This window comes from Scylla paramamosain, chromosome 37, assembly GCF_035594125.1.
Source record: "Scylla paramamosain isolate STU-SP2022 chromosome 37, ASM3559412v1, whole genome shotgun sequence".
NCBI classification, from domain to species: domain Eukaryota; kingdom Metazoa; phylum Arthropoda; class Malacostraca; order Decapoda; family Portunidae; genus Scylla; species Scylla paramamosain.
Genome location: NC_087187.1, coordinates 4177501 through 4195000, shown reverse-complemented (window position 1 = coordinate 4195000; position 17500 = coordinate 4177501). Strand labels below are relative to the sequence as shown.

Below are 17500 nucleotides of genomic sequence, written 5' to 3'. Positions count from 1 at the left end.
TGTTGTCAACGTTCTTTGCTATTCGATTCCCTTTCATTCTTTAGCGAGTACGAGAAATAACACGCACGTAGGAAAATAAACAACTGAAGAAGGGAAATAAACAACTGAAGAAGGGAAATAAACAACTGAAGAAGGGAAATAAACAAATGAAGAAGGGAAATAAACAACTGAAGAAGGGAAATAAACAACTGAAGAAGGGAAATAAACAAATGAAGAAGGGAAATAAACAAATGAAGAAGGGAAATAAACAAATGAAGAAGGGAAATAAACAAATGAATAACGTTAAGATGATAATTGAGACTTCATAAGCCATAGCATTAGTAACGTTCAAAATCACCTTTAACTACTCATTACTCTACTGTTAATTACATCCCTATTAACTCTTTGGCAATCAATTACAACATGCCAACATAAGAAAAACTAGTATCTGGTGCAGGGAGCCATTAGGCCTACACGTGGCAGTCCCAGTATAAAGCATGCCTGCCTATTTACACGTATCATCCTCACCCATAAATCTATAACCGTGTTTTAAAGCTCCCTAATGACTCAGCACTAACAGCCTGATTACTAAGTCAATTCCATTCATTCGCCAATCGATTTGGGAACCAGTTTCTTCCTGTGTTTATTATTATTATTATTATTATTATTATTATTATTATTATTATTATTATTATTATTATTATTATTATTAAACTTGAATCCATTATTTCTTGACCTTAATGACCCTGAGTATTTTCTTTAAGTCACCCTCGTTGTACCCTATTCAAATTAAAGATACCCCTCTCTCTCTCTCTCTCTCTCTCTCTCTCTCTCTCTCTCTCTCTCTCTCTCTCTCTCTCTCTCTCTCTCTCTCTCTCTCTCTCTCTCTCTCTCTCTCTCACATAAGGAGGCCAAAGGTCACGGATTAATGACCTTGGTGTGATTTCCTGTGTTAGGGCGTTATGGGGTCAATTTATGGGTCGTGAGAGGGCGGTTCCTGACCTTTAGTACGTGTGTGTGTGTGTGTGTGTGTGTGTGTGTGTGTGTGTGTGTGTGTGTGTGTGTGTGTGTGTGTGTGTAAGCTTGAGTCACGGTTTATCCTTGTGTGTGATTTTAATGTATGTAGGTGTGAAAAATGTGTGTGTACGTGTGTGCGTGTACGTGTGTAAGTCATGTCGTGGGTGTGTGTGTGTGTGTGTGTGTGTGTGTGTGTGTGTGTGTGTGTGTGTGTGTGTGTGTGTGTGTGTGTGTGTGTGTGTGTGTGTGTAATTTGCTTACACGTGTTTTTCCTTCCTTGTTATGAGTCTTGAATTGTTTCCTGAACTTAAACTCTCTCTCTCTCTCTCTCTCTCTCTCTCTCTCTCTCTCTCTCTCTCTCTCTCTCTCTCTCTCTCTCTCTCTCTCTCTCTCTCTCTCACCGTTTTGTTTAGCTTTCCTTCTTTTCCTATTGTGTTTTTCTCCTTTTTCTTTCCTTGTTTCTTTCTTTATCTTTTCTTTCCTTCGGTTCATTCCTTTCCTCTTATTCGTTTCTTTTTTTCTATTTTTTTTTCCTGCCTGCCTGTCTGCCTACCTGTCTGTCTGTCTGTCCACATGTCTCTCTGTCTGCCTCGCCTTTCCATTGTGATCACCTCCAACACTAGTGGTCGACAACCTCATGAAATAATTGAGAGTTAAACTTTGCCGGGTCCATCAACAGTTATGGGCAAAAAACTAAACTTCAGGAGCGGGACTGGCGCGGGGATTTCCTCTGAGTGTGTCCTTCTTGCCTCGAGCCATTATTCCATTATTTCCTTTAAAGACTGTGCACTTCTTGCCCCGAACCATTAGATTTTTTTCTACGAGGTTGTGCTTTCCTTGGCCCGAATTAGTATTTCCCCCTTAGGTTGTGCCCTTCTTGCTCCGAATTGGTGTGCTTTGTTCCGAGACTGTGCCCTTCTTGCCCCATATCCATTATTTCCCCTAAGAATGTGCCCTTCTTGCTCCGAATTTATATGCTTTGTTCCAGAATTTTGCTCTTCTTGCTCCAAAACTAATATTTCCCCTGAGATTGTATGTCCTTCTTGCTCCGAGCTGATTTACTTTGTTCCGAGACTGCCTTTCTTGCCCCAGTCCACTCCGTTTTCTACGATCAGTTGTCTTGTTAAGTTATTCCTCTTCAGGTTATTCTTTGAACCATTTCCGCGTATGGATGATTATCCTGAATTACCCTGATGCTTCTTTCCTTTTGTGCTTTTTTTCCTTGATCGTAACCTCAAGATTTCCTACATTTACTTAATTTTTTTTTCTCTGTGGGAATTATCCTAATAGTTAAACACAATTACGTTCGTCTTTGGCAGACCATTATGAAGACTAAACTTTTTTTGGGGAAAATAAATTATAAACATTAACATTTCAGTCACTTTATTTTCTGGTCAACTTTCAACACTTTCAGAAATGTATTGATTAGACAAGTGTGTGGAGTGCGGTGGCGACAAAACACAGGAAACGGATCTGCATTTCTATAGATACTCTCATGATAGAACTCTTTCAGAAATGCAATGATTAGACAAGTGTGTTGACTGCGGTGGCGACAAAACACAATGAAACACCTGCATTTCTATAGATGGAACTCTTTCAGAAACACATTGACTAGACAAGAGTGTGGATAGGGATGGCGACAAAACACAGGATGAAGCAGCTCTCTATTTCTCAAGATACTCTCAAGATACTCTCAAGATTCTCGATCCACGAAGAAAAAGAATTTATCGTAACATTACATAATAATAAACCTACTTCATCCTGTCTTTGCTCACCACCATTCACCACCCACTTCCTGTAATACCCAAGAGTTACACCACACTTGCTTTTTTGTGAGTGGAGATTGAGGAGGTGGAAGAAGTGGAGGTGGACGTGTGAGACTGACCCTTTAAGTATCCCTCGCCACACCCTTGTCAACCCTTGCTCTTTTTTCACGCGTGGAAGGTTACAAGAGTGATTATTGGAAAGGTGGAAGAGAGGGGTGGAATGTGAAGGGTGCATGGAACCGTTTGAGTGTGGATGGAGGATGTGGACGAGTTATTTGGAAGGTGGATTGGGTGTAGTCCTTAGTGGAGGTGGAAGAGAGGTAGGTATGGAGATTGAGATGAGTTGCAATAGGTGGAGCTGGTAAAAGATGTGGAAAGAAGTGGAAAAGTAGTGTAGATTTTAGTGGAAGTGGATGAGGGTGGACTGGGACACTAGGAGAGATGGAAGAGGTGGAAGAGATGCAATTAGGAAAGTAGCAGTGGATGTAGCGTTTAAAAGTGGATACTGGGTGGATGTGGAGACTATAGGAGAGGTGGATGAGGTGGAGCAGATGGAAGAATAATAATAATTGGAAAGGTAGGAATGGAAATAGTGCTATGCAGTGGAATAAAGGGTCGGTGAAAAGGCTTGGTGGGGGTGGCAAGGTGGGGTGTAGGTGGAGTGGGTGGGGGTGTAGGTGGAGTGGGTGGAGGTGGATGGAAGACAAAGTAGGTTAATGGGTGTGGCTGAAGGTGTGGATAAGGTAGAGTGACCCTGTCTGTCTTCCGTGGGTGTGGAGGAGGAGGAGGAGGAGGAGGAGGAGCAGCAGCATTATAATCATCTCGTCCTCGTCCTCCTCCTCCTCCTCCTCCTCCTCCTCCTCCTCCTCCTCCTCCTCCTCCTCCTCCTCCTCCTCCTCCTCCTCCTCCTCGTGTCTCTTGTCTCGTAGAAGAAAATTTGTCATTGTATGTGTGTGGTCTTCTAGTATTTGTTCTTCCTATGTAACACTCCTCCTCCTCCTCCTCCTCCTCCTCCTCCTCCTCCTCCTCCTCCTCCTCCTCCTCCTCCTCCTCCTCCTCCTCCTCCTCCTCTAGAAAAGATAATCTCCTGAAGGTCAACATTGCTATTGCTGTTTGTTCTTCATTTGTGTTCGTTTGTGGTCCTCTTCCTCCTCTTGTTGTTGTTGTTGTTTTTGTTGTTGCGGATCAAAGGAACTACTTTCCCGATGGTCATGCCGCCCTTGACCCACCCACTGGTCACACCCCCTCCTCTCTCTCTCTCTCTCTCTCTCTCTCTCTCTCTCTCTCTCTCTCTCTCTCTCTCTCTCTCTCTCTCTCTCTCTCTCTCTCTCTCTCTCATCACTTTTTTTTGTCTAGCTTACATCTACCTGCATCTCTCCCTCTCCTTCCCTCCGCCCCTCCCTTTCCTTCCCGCCTTTTTTTCCTCTCTCCCTTACTCGTGCTATGAATCTCTCTACCTCTCAATTAATATCTACTTTCACTTTCCTGCATTCCCTAAATCTTTTCTTTTTCTTTTTTTCTTTTTTCTTGGTAACCTTGCGCCAGTCTGATATTTTTTTCTCTCCTTTTTTTTATCACTTCTGCTTCCTTTAATTCTTTTTTCTTCCTAACCCGTTTCTCCTTCCCTCCCTCGTCTCCTGTCTTGTCTCCCTCCCTCCCTCCCTCCTCCTCCCTCGCTGCCTTTCTGTTTGTTTATTATGTAAATATGTATGTTTGTATGCGTATTTATGTATGTATGTATGTATGTATGTATCTCTTTATCTACTTATGTATCTGTTTATACGTTTATTTTTTATGTCTATCTACTTTTTATCTATTTATTCATTTCTCTTTTTTTTAATGTATCTATCCATCTATCATTTCTATCTTCCTTCCTTCCTTCCTTTCTTCTTTCCTTCCTTTCCCCTCCAGTTTATTCATAAAAAAGTGAAGAAAACACAAATCTGTTATGTATTTGCACATTTTTTCCTTTTTATTTACGTGTGTGTGTGTGTGTGTGTGTGTGTGTGTGTGTGTGTGTGTGTGTGTGTGTGTGTGTGTGTGTGTGTGTGTGTGTGTGTGTGTGTGTGTGTGTGTGTGTGTGTGTGTGTGTGTGTTTACTTTTCTTACCTGCCTCAGATTTGCATGACCTTCAGTGTTGAATTTCTCTCATTGAGGTCAAACAAGCAGCGGGGGGGGGGGAAGTAATCAGGCAGACAGGGAACCAGGGAAACAAACCTAACAATCTTTTCCTTAACCTCAATCTGGAAATAACTAATCCCTTTTGTCGCCCTTCTATCGCCTTTCACTCTCTCTCTCTCTCTCTCTCTCTCTCTCTCTCTCTCTCTCTCTCTCTCTCTCTCTCTCTCTCTCTCTCTCTCTCTCTCTCTCTCTCTCTCTCTCTCTCTCTCTCTCTCTTGTCACTTGAGCCACTTAAAATAATCTCTGTTTTTTCATCCTAAAATATACTTTAAGTTCTCTTCCTCCTTTTTATTTCACCTAAAATCTCCTTAAGTACTCTCCCTCTTTTCTCTTGGCCCTAAAATCTCCCTTATTTCCCAAGATACAATTAAATTTACATTTTCCTCTTCCTCTCTCTCTTTTTCCATCCTTTAAGTAAATAGGGATGTAATAGCAGTATGTTAATTGCTAAAGATTATTCGTCCATTCATTAATCATCCCAAAATTCATTCATTGTCTTGTAATGAATGAACCTGGAGTGAAATCAGAACGACATCGGAATTGAATAAGGGTTTAAATGAAGGATAAGTATTAAACATCATTACTTCATTCAATTTTCTTCACCACCACCACCACCTACATCTCCTCCTCCTCCACATTCCACCTGTACTAATTAGTTTATCTCACCTGTACTAGTTTACTTCACATCCTCCTTCTTGTCTTACTCAACTCAAAGTTCCCCAAGATTTCCCATTTCTTCATTTCCTTTCTTCCGCTGCTTCAGACGCTCACCCATTTCCTCAGCCTTTAAACCCCTTTAAGCAAACATCTTCTTCTTCTTCTTTTTCTTCTTCTTCTTCTTCTTCTTCTTCTTCTTCTTCTTCTTCTTCTTCTTCTTCTTCTTCTTACTTATTTTTAGGGTATAATTTTCGTAGTTTATTTTGTTATTTGTTGTTCGTGTGTGTGTGTGTGTGTGTGTGTGTGTGTGTGTGTTGTTGTTGTTGTTGTTGTTGTTGTTGTTGTTGTTGTTGTTGTTGTTGTTGTTGTTGTTCTTGTTGCAGTTGTTCTACTATTACTACTACTACTACTACTTTTTCCTCCTTTCATACGTAGAACAGCTACCCCCCACCCCCACCCCCACAAACACCCCCACCTTACCCAACAAATCACTAATCCTCCATTTCACCTGTGACACAATCAAGGTGGCAAACAGGTGAATTTAATCAGTGTTTTATATCCCGGCCAGGTATCTCCTTGTATCAGTTTACCTGTGAGAGCCACTGATCCCCTCTTACCTGTCCTAATCTACCTGCTGGCCTGACTCACCTGTACGCCTTGATTGGGGGTGGGTTTACCTGGGCGATATGAAGTGGAAAGTTATCGTAGGATTAACCTGGGTACAGTGTGTGTGTGTGTGTGTGTGTGTGTGTGTGTGTGTGTGTGTGTGTGTGTGTGTGTGTGTGTGTGTGTGTGTATAGATGGGTTTCTCTCTCTCTCTCTCTCTCTCTCTCTCTCTCTCTCTCTCTCTCTCTCTCTCTCTCTCTCTCTCTCTCTCTCTCTCTCTCTCTCTCTCTCTCTCTCTCGTCTGTCTTTATCAAAATCTTGGTATCCTTTCTCCAGCTTCTCTGTACTTAAAGAAAAAAAATAATAGAGAAATAATTTTAAACTAAAGGAGTTTATAAAAAGATAACTAAGAACTAAAGTGAAATTAAAGAGAAAAATTCCTTACAAAAACAGGATTAAAGGATGCAATGAATCACCTGGCCAGACTTAAAGGTCCTCACATAAATTAAGTTAGGGAAGATTACTTAAAAGGGAATTTAGGGAACTTTTGACACGTGTTGGCTAAAGAGGAAGGATTAAAGGGTTAAGGGTTTATCTTTGGGGATTTAAAGGGATCGAGTTTCATTGGATTTGTGGTGGTGGTGGTTTAAGGGAAGCACGTGCGCAATAAAGGGAAAGTGTGGAGTTACCTGGGTATTTTTAAGGATTTTTTAAGGTTTATGGAATTGAGAGGAATATGATTGAAGGCACTGGGTGTTTGTGTTCTCTCTCTCTCTCTCTCTCTCTCTCTCTCTCTCTCTCTCTCTCTCTCTCTCTCTCTCTCTCTCTCTCTCTCTCTCTCATTTATCTTTTTCTATTTTTTTATTGATTTTCCTTTCTTTTCCTTTTTTCTTCTTTCTTTCTTTTTATTTTTTCTTTGTCTTGTTCTCTTTGTCGCTTTTCGCCTTTCCATTCCTTTCTTCCTACCTTCCCTCCCTCCCTCCCTCCCTCCCTCCCTCCCTCCCTCCCTCCCCTCTCGTATTAATCCACCTCATCCACTCATCTATCACACTTTCATTTCACCACAAAGCAAGGTGTTGACGAGGTGTTGGTGGTGGTGTTTGGAGGTGTTGAGGTGTGCTGGGAGGGGGGGACGGGGTGTTACCTGTGCGGGGCGGGGTCGGGTCGTCTTACGGGTCACACCTGGACAACTACTCAATTTGGGCACCTGGTGAAAGTTACGACCAGGTTTATGTGTGTGTGTGTGTGTGTGTGTGTGTGTGTGTGTGTGTGTGTGTGTGTGTGTGTGTGTGTGTGTGTGTGTGTGTGTGTGTGTGTGTGTGTTCGCCCGAGGATTGATTGTTATAGGGTGAGTAAGAGAGAGAGAGAGAGAGAGAGAGAGAGAGAGAGAGAGAGAGAGAGAGAGAGAGAGAGAGAGAGAGAGAGAGAGAGAGAGAGAGAGAGAGACTGAAAATCTGAAAATCACTTCGTATCATATTACATTGAAAGTCAGAGAGAGAGAGAGAGAGAGAGAGAGAGAGAGAGAGAGAGAGAGAGAGAGAGAGAGAGAGAGAGAGAGAAGCGCCAACTCATTTAAGGGGGAATTCCAGAAAGGGAAGAACCTTGCTCCCCTCCACCTTCCCTCCCCTTTCCCCTTCCCCTTCCCCTCCCCTCCCCTCCCTCTTCCCCTTTCCCTCCCATTCTCCCAATCCTTGACATTTGGGGGCGTGATGAGTGGAGGGAGGGAAGGGAAGGGAGGGGAGGTGGAGAGGCCTGTTATGTATTGTGGTAGGGGTGAGGGAAGGGGAGGGAAGGGGAGGGGAGGAGAAAATGTTATGTGTCACAGGTATGGGGAGGAGGTAGGGGAGGGGGTAGGGGAGCGGGTTGGAAAGGGGGATGGTAATGTGAGGCTTGGGGAGTGTTTCTTCCTCGTCTTCTTCTTCTTCTTCTTCTTCTTCTTCTTCTTCTTCTTCTTCTTCTTCTTCTTCTTCTTCTTCTTCTTCTTCTTCTTCTTCTTCTTCTTCTTCTTCTTCTTCTTCCTCCTGCTCCTCCTCACGATTATTATTATTATTATTATTATTATTATTATTATTATTATTATTATATTATTATCATCATCATCATCATCATCATCATCATCATCATCATCATCATCATCATCATCACCATCATCATCATCATCATCACTACTAGTACTATTGTCATCACCCCGTTACTCACCTCCCTCTCTCCCTCCACAGGTGAGTGTCGGCAGCAGCAGGTGACGGACTAATTAGCTCTTTAAGTAATCCCCAGTACAGTAAGTAAGAGCAGCAGACCCCCTCAGTAGCAGCAGCAGCAGACGCGCCACGCACAGCAGGGCACGGCAGGGCGTAGTAGGCGAGGCAGCAGGAGGTAGAGATCGTGAGAGAAAATGAGAAAAAAAATAGAAAACGTAGCAGGTAGATGACTTTTTTAAGGTAGACTGCACAAAAAAAAGATTAATTAATAGAAAACGAAAAGTGTAATAGCGGCATGTTTTTATTTCAGGATCGTGTAGTTTTGTTTTGTTTATGTGCAGTGTTTTTCTTTTATTTATTTATTTATTGTGTTTTTATTCGCTTTTTTTTATTTTCCTTTTTTCTTTTTATTTCCGCATTGCTGTTATTTTTCTTTTTATCTTTTTTTTTTCCGTCGTATAGCATAGCAAACACTTTTTTTTCATATAATGGTAATATTTTGTGTTTTTTTAGGGTGTTTTTTTTATGATTACTCTTCCTTGTTTTTTTTTTCTTGTTTTTTTTTCTTTCCGTTTTTGGCAATGCCTCGATATGTGAGGCCGGACGTGATTTGTTTGTTTGATTATCCGTCTGTCTGTCTGTCTGTCTGAGGCTGATCGATCGAAGCCGTGTGTGTGTGTGTGTGTGTGTGTGTGTGTGTGTGTGTGTGTGTGTGTGTGTGTGTGTGTGTGAAATATTGTGCAAAAAATTATTAAATGAAAAAGTCTTAAGTTATTATATAAATGGAAATAAAAACGGACATGAATTAGTGAATATAAACATACAAAACAACAACTTTTCTTCACTTCATACACAAAACAAAACATAATACTTACCAAGGAAAATTTCGCTTAATTAAAAAAAATAAAGAAGGAAATAATCTGAATCAAACAAAGAGAAATAAAGGAAACTAAAAAAATAATAATGATAAAACGAAGATGAAAGTGACCTTACTGTGTGTGTGTGTGTGTGTGTGTGTGTGTGTGTGTGTGATTGTCAGGGCGTGGCAAGGTCGCAGTAGTAGCGTCGTGCCCCAAGGATCCTTCCAAGGGCGCCTCTGCCAGTAGGATGTCACGCCAGGGCGGGGCGGGGGTGCGGCGCGGCGGGGCTGGGCGGGGTGGGTCGTGGGGAGGGGGAGGCCATGTGGAATTACCTACACGTGTCCCTGGGGGCGATGATCCGGGAATGGCAAGGGTAAAGCTCCTGTTCGTCCTGGGATTAATGTATGTACTGTGTTGTTCGTCCTGGGCTTAATGTGTGTACTGTGTTGTTCGTCCTGGGATTAGTGTGTTCATAGGGCGGTGTTTATCCTGTGGTTAGTATGCACATGGCGTCGTTCATCCTGGGGAATAATTGGCTGTAGTCTCTGTTTACCTTGTGAATAATTGGATACAGGCGTCGTTCATCCTGGGAGTAATTGACTATAGACTTGATCTTGTGAATATTCCTTTACGTAAGAAGGGATCTGGCCGAGGCTTACAAGAAGGTATATGTATGAAAGGCCCAGTGAAGAGTGTCACTCCCTGAAGACCTGAGCCAGAAGGATTATCCACAATTGTATGCAGGCGTCGTTCATCCTGTCATAAATTGTCTCCAGGCGTTGTTCATCCTGGGCATCAACCACTGTACGTTCTATGGCAGCGTGTCCTAACCCTTCCTGACCTAAGCGCCCCGTGTAGGCAGGTGTGAGCAGGCCAGCACCTCTAGCTACCTGTGGGTGATACCTGACCACGCACACTACAGGCCACACTGCTGCAGGAGTAAAGATTCATTTCCTTCTTTAAGTCGCTTCTTTCACTTTGTTCATTCTATCACTGCACTGCCACAAGGACGACGTGGAGTGAGGTGCAGCCTGCTCATTCTTGTTGATCATTATGTAAAGCCAGCAAGGTCACCAGTACTCGAGGTGAAGGCAACACAATCTAGAGGTTTTTTTTTTTTTCATTATCATGCATGCTTTAAAATCAAATCAGAAGTATTCCTTTGATATTTTAATGCCCCTTTTTGATGGATACTGACACTCTGCCGGTATTTAAGCAGCATTTCTCAGCATCCTTAAATGAAGTGAAGTTTCTCAGCACCCCTAAATGAAGTTCACTATTTTCCCCGCATCCCTAAATGAGATGTACTATTTACCAGCACTCCCTAAATGAAATGAAGAATATAATTGATCGAAAAAAAAGTTATATTATGATAAAAGGAGGTGGAAGAAAAGGCAGAGAAACTAGTAAAGATGGAATAGATTAAAAATGGAGTTTCGCAGCGCTCGTGAATGAATGAAGTACTGTTCCCTAGCACTCCCGAATAAATAGAGGCATTTTTTCATCATTCTAGTCAAACGGTACTCCTTTAACAGTTCACCGACCGTTTTAACCCTTTCACTGCTACACAAATTTTCTTTAATGCCTATAACTTTGTTTTAGACTATTTATTTACTTATTTTACTTTACTTTATTTTTATTTATTTATTTTATTTGCTATCATCAACATTTCAGTCTCATAAAAAGACAAAATTGCCTTCCATTTCCCCTGCCTTCCCTCCTGTCTCCATGCAAACAGCTTTCACAGTGCCACGAAGGTTAAAGAAAGACATTGCAGAGTCATTTAACCGCTTCGCAACATTCTCAAAGTTAATCTCAGCTCGCTACTTGGAAAACAGCACCATAGGGCGACGTTTATCCTGTGATTAGTATGCAGGTACCCTCGTTCATCCTGGGTGTCACATACATTAAGTAGCGCCATAACAGGAGTACTAGGAGCGTGGGGGGTGTTAGGAGTGTGTTATATAACCGTGGTGTACATGGTGTTGCGTTGTGTTGTTAATATGTATGTGTAGGTGTGTGCGTGGCGTGTGAGTGCGGGTGTTGGTATGGATGAGGTAGTGTCCTTCCTGCAATGATTAGCGTGCCCTTCGGATGCTTACCAATAAATCTGCCTTAACTCTTTCTCTTATTTGTCACTCAAGTTTGTTCATGTGGCCTCGTTCATCCTGCGGGGCCATATAGCCTTGTTCGTCCTAGGTTTTGTATTGCCTTGTTCGTCCTAGGGTTTGTTTGTGGTTTTGTTCGTCCTAGGGTTTGTTTATGGTCCTGTTCGTTCATAGGTTCTGTATGTGTGACTATGTTCATCCTGGGTTTTTTGTATTACCTTGTTCGTTCTGGGGTTTTTTCATGGTCTTGTTCTTCCTGGGGTTTGTTTATGGTGTTGTTTATTCATGGGTTCTATATAGCTATGTTCATCCTATGGTTTTGTATTATCTTGTTCATCCTGGACTGTCCAAAATAGTCTTCTTCAACCTGGAGTGTCCATATTATCTTGTTCATCCTGGAGTGTCTTTAATAGTCTTGTTCATCCTGCAGTGTCCATTTAACTTCATTCATCCTAGGATTCTTTATTGCTGAGATTAGGTGACTTTTTGTAGTAATGTTGCAAAATTCCATTATTCTTTAGTCATCGTTGAAATGTGGGTTTACAAATGAGAAATATATTAAAAATAACAAAAAAAAATACTGAATATTCTTTTACGATCTTATATGTACATATTTTTTTACATATTCTTTATTTACTCCAGTTTCCCCGAAAATAAATTCTGGGATCCCATTTTCTTTCACAAATAAGTACGTTGTTTCGTTTTCTTTATTGCCCTTTTTGTCTCCCCGTTCAACTTCCTCTCCCTTTCTTTTGTCCTCTTTTCTTTATTCTTTTTTTTTTTTTTTTTTGCCTCTCCCTCCCTCTCCCTCTACCTCTCCTTCTCATTTCCTATACACCAAAAAATTCCCGTTAAATGTGTGTGTGTGTGTGTGTGTGTGTGTGTGTGTGTGTTTTACGGCGTCGCAACCTTGAGGAAAAGAAAAAAAAACAATAGAGAGAGAGAGAGAGAGAGAGAGAGAGAGAGAGAGAGAGAGAGAGAGAGAGAGAGAGAGAGAGAGAGAGAGAGTAGCAGTAGCAGTAGTAATTAAACAGGAGTCGTTATCTAGTACAAGTGAGAATAAATGAGCGAATAAGTTTACCTGTCTTACATTCACCATTCACACCTGCCCACTTCATCAACTGCAGGTAGACAGAGTACCGGTGAACGAACACACACACACACACACACACACACACACACACACACACACACACACACACACACACACACACACACACCATAGCAACAGTCTGTAAGTAGAATAGGAAAGACTAAGTAAAATAAAAAAAAAAGGTAAGAATATTGATAGAAAAAATGTTATATTATGATAAAAGGAAGTGGAAGAAAAAGGCAGAGAAACTAAGTAGTAAAGGTAGAATAGATAAAAAAAGTGAAAAAAATAAAGTAAATTCTTAAAACATAGATATATATATAAAAAAAAAAGTAAGGTAGAGTGAAAGAAGAAAAATAAACTAAAAGAAAAATAGACTTAAATATTGGAATAGGAATGTTAATAGGTGGGTAAGTAGAGCAATAACTTAAGTCCACCATAGAAAATTTACATACAGAAGAGACCCATAACACATCCATAGAAAACGTGAAATGTAGGTGTAGGAAAACGTTAATGGCGAAGAAACACAGCAGTTACCGTCACAAAAAATGGGAAAAAAAAGTCCTTAGGCACAGTAACAAAAAAAATTAGTAGTTATGAAACAGACCCATTAAAACTTCACAGAAAACGAGACAAAAGTAGTTATATATAAAAAAAAGAATAGTGAACAAATAAACATATTAATATATAAAAAAATAAATAAATAAACATAGGAAATGAATAATGGATAAATAAATACACCCATTAGAGAGAGAGAGAGAGAGAGAGAGAGAGAGAGAGAGAGAGAGAGAGAGAGAGAGAGAGAGAGAGGTGGAACAGGTCAATAGGGGAAGGACAGTTGGATGGACATGCACACAAACATACAAACAGAAAGGAAAAAAAAAGGAAAATTATTCAAGACAGACAAACAGACAGACAGACAAACAAACATCTTAATGATTTCAAATATGCAAATAAAGATACAAAAAAAAGTCCTTTATTTTAATGGGCAAATTGATAGAACCATTAAACCCACAAATGAAGGCTAGACTGGTGTGTGTGTGTGTGTGTGTGTGTGTGTGTGTGTGTGTGTGTGTGTGTGTGTCAGGGATGGTGAGGCAAGCATATACAGGTGAATTTACAGGTACAGTCCCGCCACCGCCTACCTGCCTACCTGACAAGACTTATGTATTCCTGTAATTAAAAGCTTTACCCCCCTCTCCCTCCACGCCCTTGCCACCTTTCACCTCCTCACCTTTGCTTATTCCTTCTTTTATTTTTATTTTTTTATTAGTTTTTATGATTTTTCTTCTTGATTTTTTCTTACTTTATTGTTTATCGTTTTCTTTCGTATTTTTTTGTTTTTTCTTATCTCTTCCGTCTTTGTCTCATTTTCTTTCTCCTTTTCTCCTTTTTTTTCCTGTTTTTCCTTTCGTTTGATTTTATTGTTTCTCTTATCTCTTTCTCTTCCTTCTTTGTTCTTCTTGCTTTTTCTTTCTCCTCTCTCTCTTTCTCCTTTTTTTTGTTTTCATCAAATCTTCCCTCTTTTCTTTCTTTTGTCTTTCTTTTTGCAGTTTTTTTCTCCTTCCTCTTACTTCAGTCCCAATATTCCTCCTCCTCCTCCTCCTCCTCCTCCTCCTCCTCCTCCTCCTCCTCCTCCTCCTCCTCCTCCTCCTCCTTCACTTGGTTGTAAAAATAGCGTTAAGGTTTAAAAGTGAGTTATTAAGATGTTATGTGTGTGTGTGTGTGTGTGTGTGTGTGTGTGTGTGTGTGTGTGTGTGTGTGTGTGTGTGTGTGTGTGTGTAGTAGCAACAGGCGATACTTGTAATACATACTCACGCACACACACACACACACACACACACACACACACACACACACACACACACACACACACACACACACACACACACACACACACACACACACACACACACACACACACACATATTGTTACAGATGAGCATAAACAGATGAAAAATTCAAGGACAGACACACACATACACACACACACGCTGAATAAATAATGATGATGATAATGATAATGGGTGAATGTTTCTCCTCCTCCTCCTCCTCCTCCTCCTCCTCCTCCTCCTCCTCCTCCTCCTCCTCCTTCCCTTTCGCTCTGCCCTCTTTTCTCCTTTTCCCTTCATCTCCTTCTTTGTTTCTCTTCTCCTCTTTATCTCCGTCATCTTCATCTCCTTTCTCTTCTTGTTCACTCCATTTTCTCTTCCTTCCTTCTTTCCTTCCTTCTTTCTTTCTTGCTTCTTCTTCTTCCTCCATCCTCATTTCTTATTCCTTCTTCCTTCTTCCGTTATCTCTCTCTCTCTCTCTCTCTCTCTCTCTCTCTCTCTCTCTCTCTCTCTCTCTCTCTCTCTCTCTCTCTCTCTCTCTCTCTCTCTTCCTCCTTCTTTCACCTCTCTCATTATTTTCTCCTTCACTTCCTTCATTGTCTTTTCCTTCCTTCCTTTCTTTGTTTCTTTCTTTGTTTCTTTGTTTTTCTCTCTTTTTCTTTTCCTCTTCGTTTTATCAACCTTCTCTTCCTCATTTCTACCTTACCCTCCTTCTCCTCCTTCTCCTTCTCCTTCTCCTTCTCCTTCTCCTTCTCCTCCTCCTCCTCCTCCTCCTCCTCCTCCTCCTCCTCCTCCTCCTCCTCCTCCTCCTCCTCCTCCTCCTCCTCCTATTCATCTCCCCTCACAATATGGCTGCTCGTCCCCTCAACCCCATTATTTTCCTCCCCACCTCCTCATCTCCCCATCTCCCACACCCATTACTTTTCGCCCAAGTACCCTAATTTCTCCCCATCGTCCTCCCCTCTCCCCCTCTCCCCTCCTTTCTTCATATTTCTCTTCCCCATCTCTCTCTCCATCATTCTCATCTCCTTTGTCATCTCTTCCTCTCTTTCATCTGTTTCTACTCCAGTTTCTCTCCTCCTCCTCCTCCCCCTCCTCCTCCTTCTCTCCCTTCCTCCCTCCCTCCTCCTACCACCCTCAGTTCGTCTCCTCCCTCTCTACTTTCCAGATACTCCTTCCTTACCCTCCCTTCCTTTCCTCTCCCCAACCCCCCACCTCCCTTTCAGATTTTCAAGGCTAAAGTGTGTGTGCGTGTGTGTGTGTGTGTGTGTGTGTGTGTGTGTGTGTGTGTGTGTGTGTGTGTGTGTGTGTGTGTGTAATTTTTAAACAGTCATATGCTGCATTAATTAATTGGTTTTCTTTGTTAATTATTATTTTTCTTTTTATTTAGTTAGTTTTTTTCTCTTCCTTTTATTTATTTTTTTGTTTTCATGTGATTTGTTCCTTATATTTTCTTTTTTTTTCTCATATTTATCCATTTTCTTTGTTTTTTGTTATTCTTTCATATTGCTTTCCATTTCTTCTTTATTTTCCGTCACTTTTCCTTTTTCTTGCAGTTTCTATTCTGTTTTCCTTTTTATTCCCCCTTTCTGTTGTTTATCTTTTCCTTCTTATCCTTTCGTCTTTTGTGTCCCTTTTTTTTTCTCCCTGTTTTCTTAAAGGGCGAATGTTGGAATGCTCTAATGGTGTGTGTTAGGTTCAAGGCTGTGTGTGTGTGTGTGTGTGTGTGTGTGTGTGTGTGTGTGTGTGTGTGTGTGTGTGTGTGTGTGTGTGTGTGTGTGTTAAAAAGATGAATAGGAAAACGCACTCTCTCTCTCTCTCTCTCTCTCTCTCTCTCTCTCTCTCTCTCTCTCTCTCTCTCTCTCTCTCTCTCTCTCTCTCTCTCTCTCTCTCTCTCTCTCTCTCTCTCTCATCGTCTTCATTAATTGTCTTCTCCTCTTCCTCCTCCTCCTCCTCCTCCTCCTCCTCCTCCTCCTCCTCCTCCTCCTCCTCCTCCTCCTCCTCCTCCTCCTCCTGAGCTGTGTGCGTATGCATGTATGTATGTATGTATGTATGTATGTATGTATGTATTTTTGGTACAAACACACATACAGAGAGAGAGAGAGAGAGAGAGAGAGAGAGAGAGAGAGAGAGAGAGAGAGAGAGAGAGAGAGAGAGAGAGAGAGAGATGGAATACATACATAAGCACCACCTTTCCATCATGTCACCACCACCACCACCACCAACACCAACACCACCACCACCACCACCACCACAAAAAAACAATCAGCACCTTTCTGACCGCAATGGTGCAGTAAAAAAATTGTGGTAGTTGTAGTAGTAGTGGTGGTGGTAGCGGTGGTGATGGTGGTGCCGGGGAAGGGCATTGGAGGGGCGTGGCCAAGGGGCGTGGAGGAGGAGGAGGAGGAGGAGGAGGAGGAGGAGGAAGAGAGGAGGTATGTCCCTTTTAGTTTGGTCGCCATAAGTAGACTGTGTTGTGATGGTGGTGGACGTGTGGTGGTGATTGTGGTGATGGTGATTGTGGTGGTGGTGGTGGTGATGGTGGTGGTGAATATATTTGTGTGGTGATTCGACTTTTTGAATTATGAACGAGTGCAATTTTTGTTATTGATGGTGATGATAGTGATGGTGATGACTTAGTGATGAGTGGTGGTGAGTGATGTGGTGGTGTGGTGAGTGGGTTGCGGTGATGAAGTGAGGAAGCTGTGTGATAGTGATGAGTGATAGTGATGAGTGGTGAGTGATGGTGATGAGTCTTAGAAACATCACATATCTTTCAATAATTATGATAAGAACGACAGTAATAAATGATGATGATGATGATGATGATGATGATGATGATGATGATGATAAGCAACAAAACAACACTGAGATGATAAGAATAACAACAAGAATAAGATCAAAATAAGAACAAAGGAGAAAATAACAAGAGTGATGATAAAAATGATGATAATGATGAAAACTGTCTTTGTATATAAAAATGACGTTAATGATGATAATGATGAATAAAAAAAATGATGACATTAATTAATGATAACGTTTAAACACACTCACTCACTCACTCACTCACTCACAAATGATACGTATGAGAGAGAGAGAGAGAGAGAGAGAGAGAGAGAGAGAGAGAGAGAGAGAGAGAGAGAGAGAGAGAGAGAGAGAGAGAGACAAGAGGGGAAATTTTTGAAAATGTTATGGGTCAGAAT

General features: G+C 41.4%; 1 protein-coding gene across 11 annotated transcripts in view; it reads left to right on the top strand.

Moving 5' to 3' along the window:
• The window catches only part of LOC135091388 (kinase D-interacting substrate of 220 kDa B-like), a 145369-nt gene that overhangs the window by 54115 nt on the left and 73754 nt on the right, over window positions 1-17500 (top strand). The gene's annotated exons all lie outside the window — the stretch shown is intronic.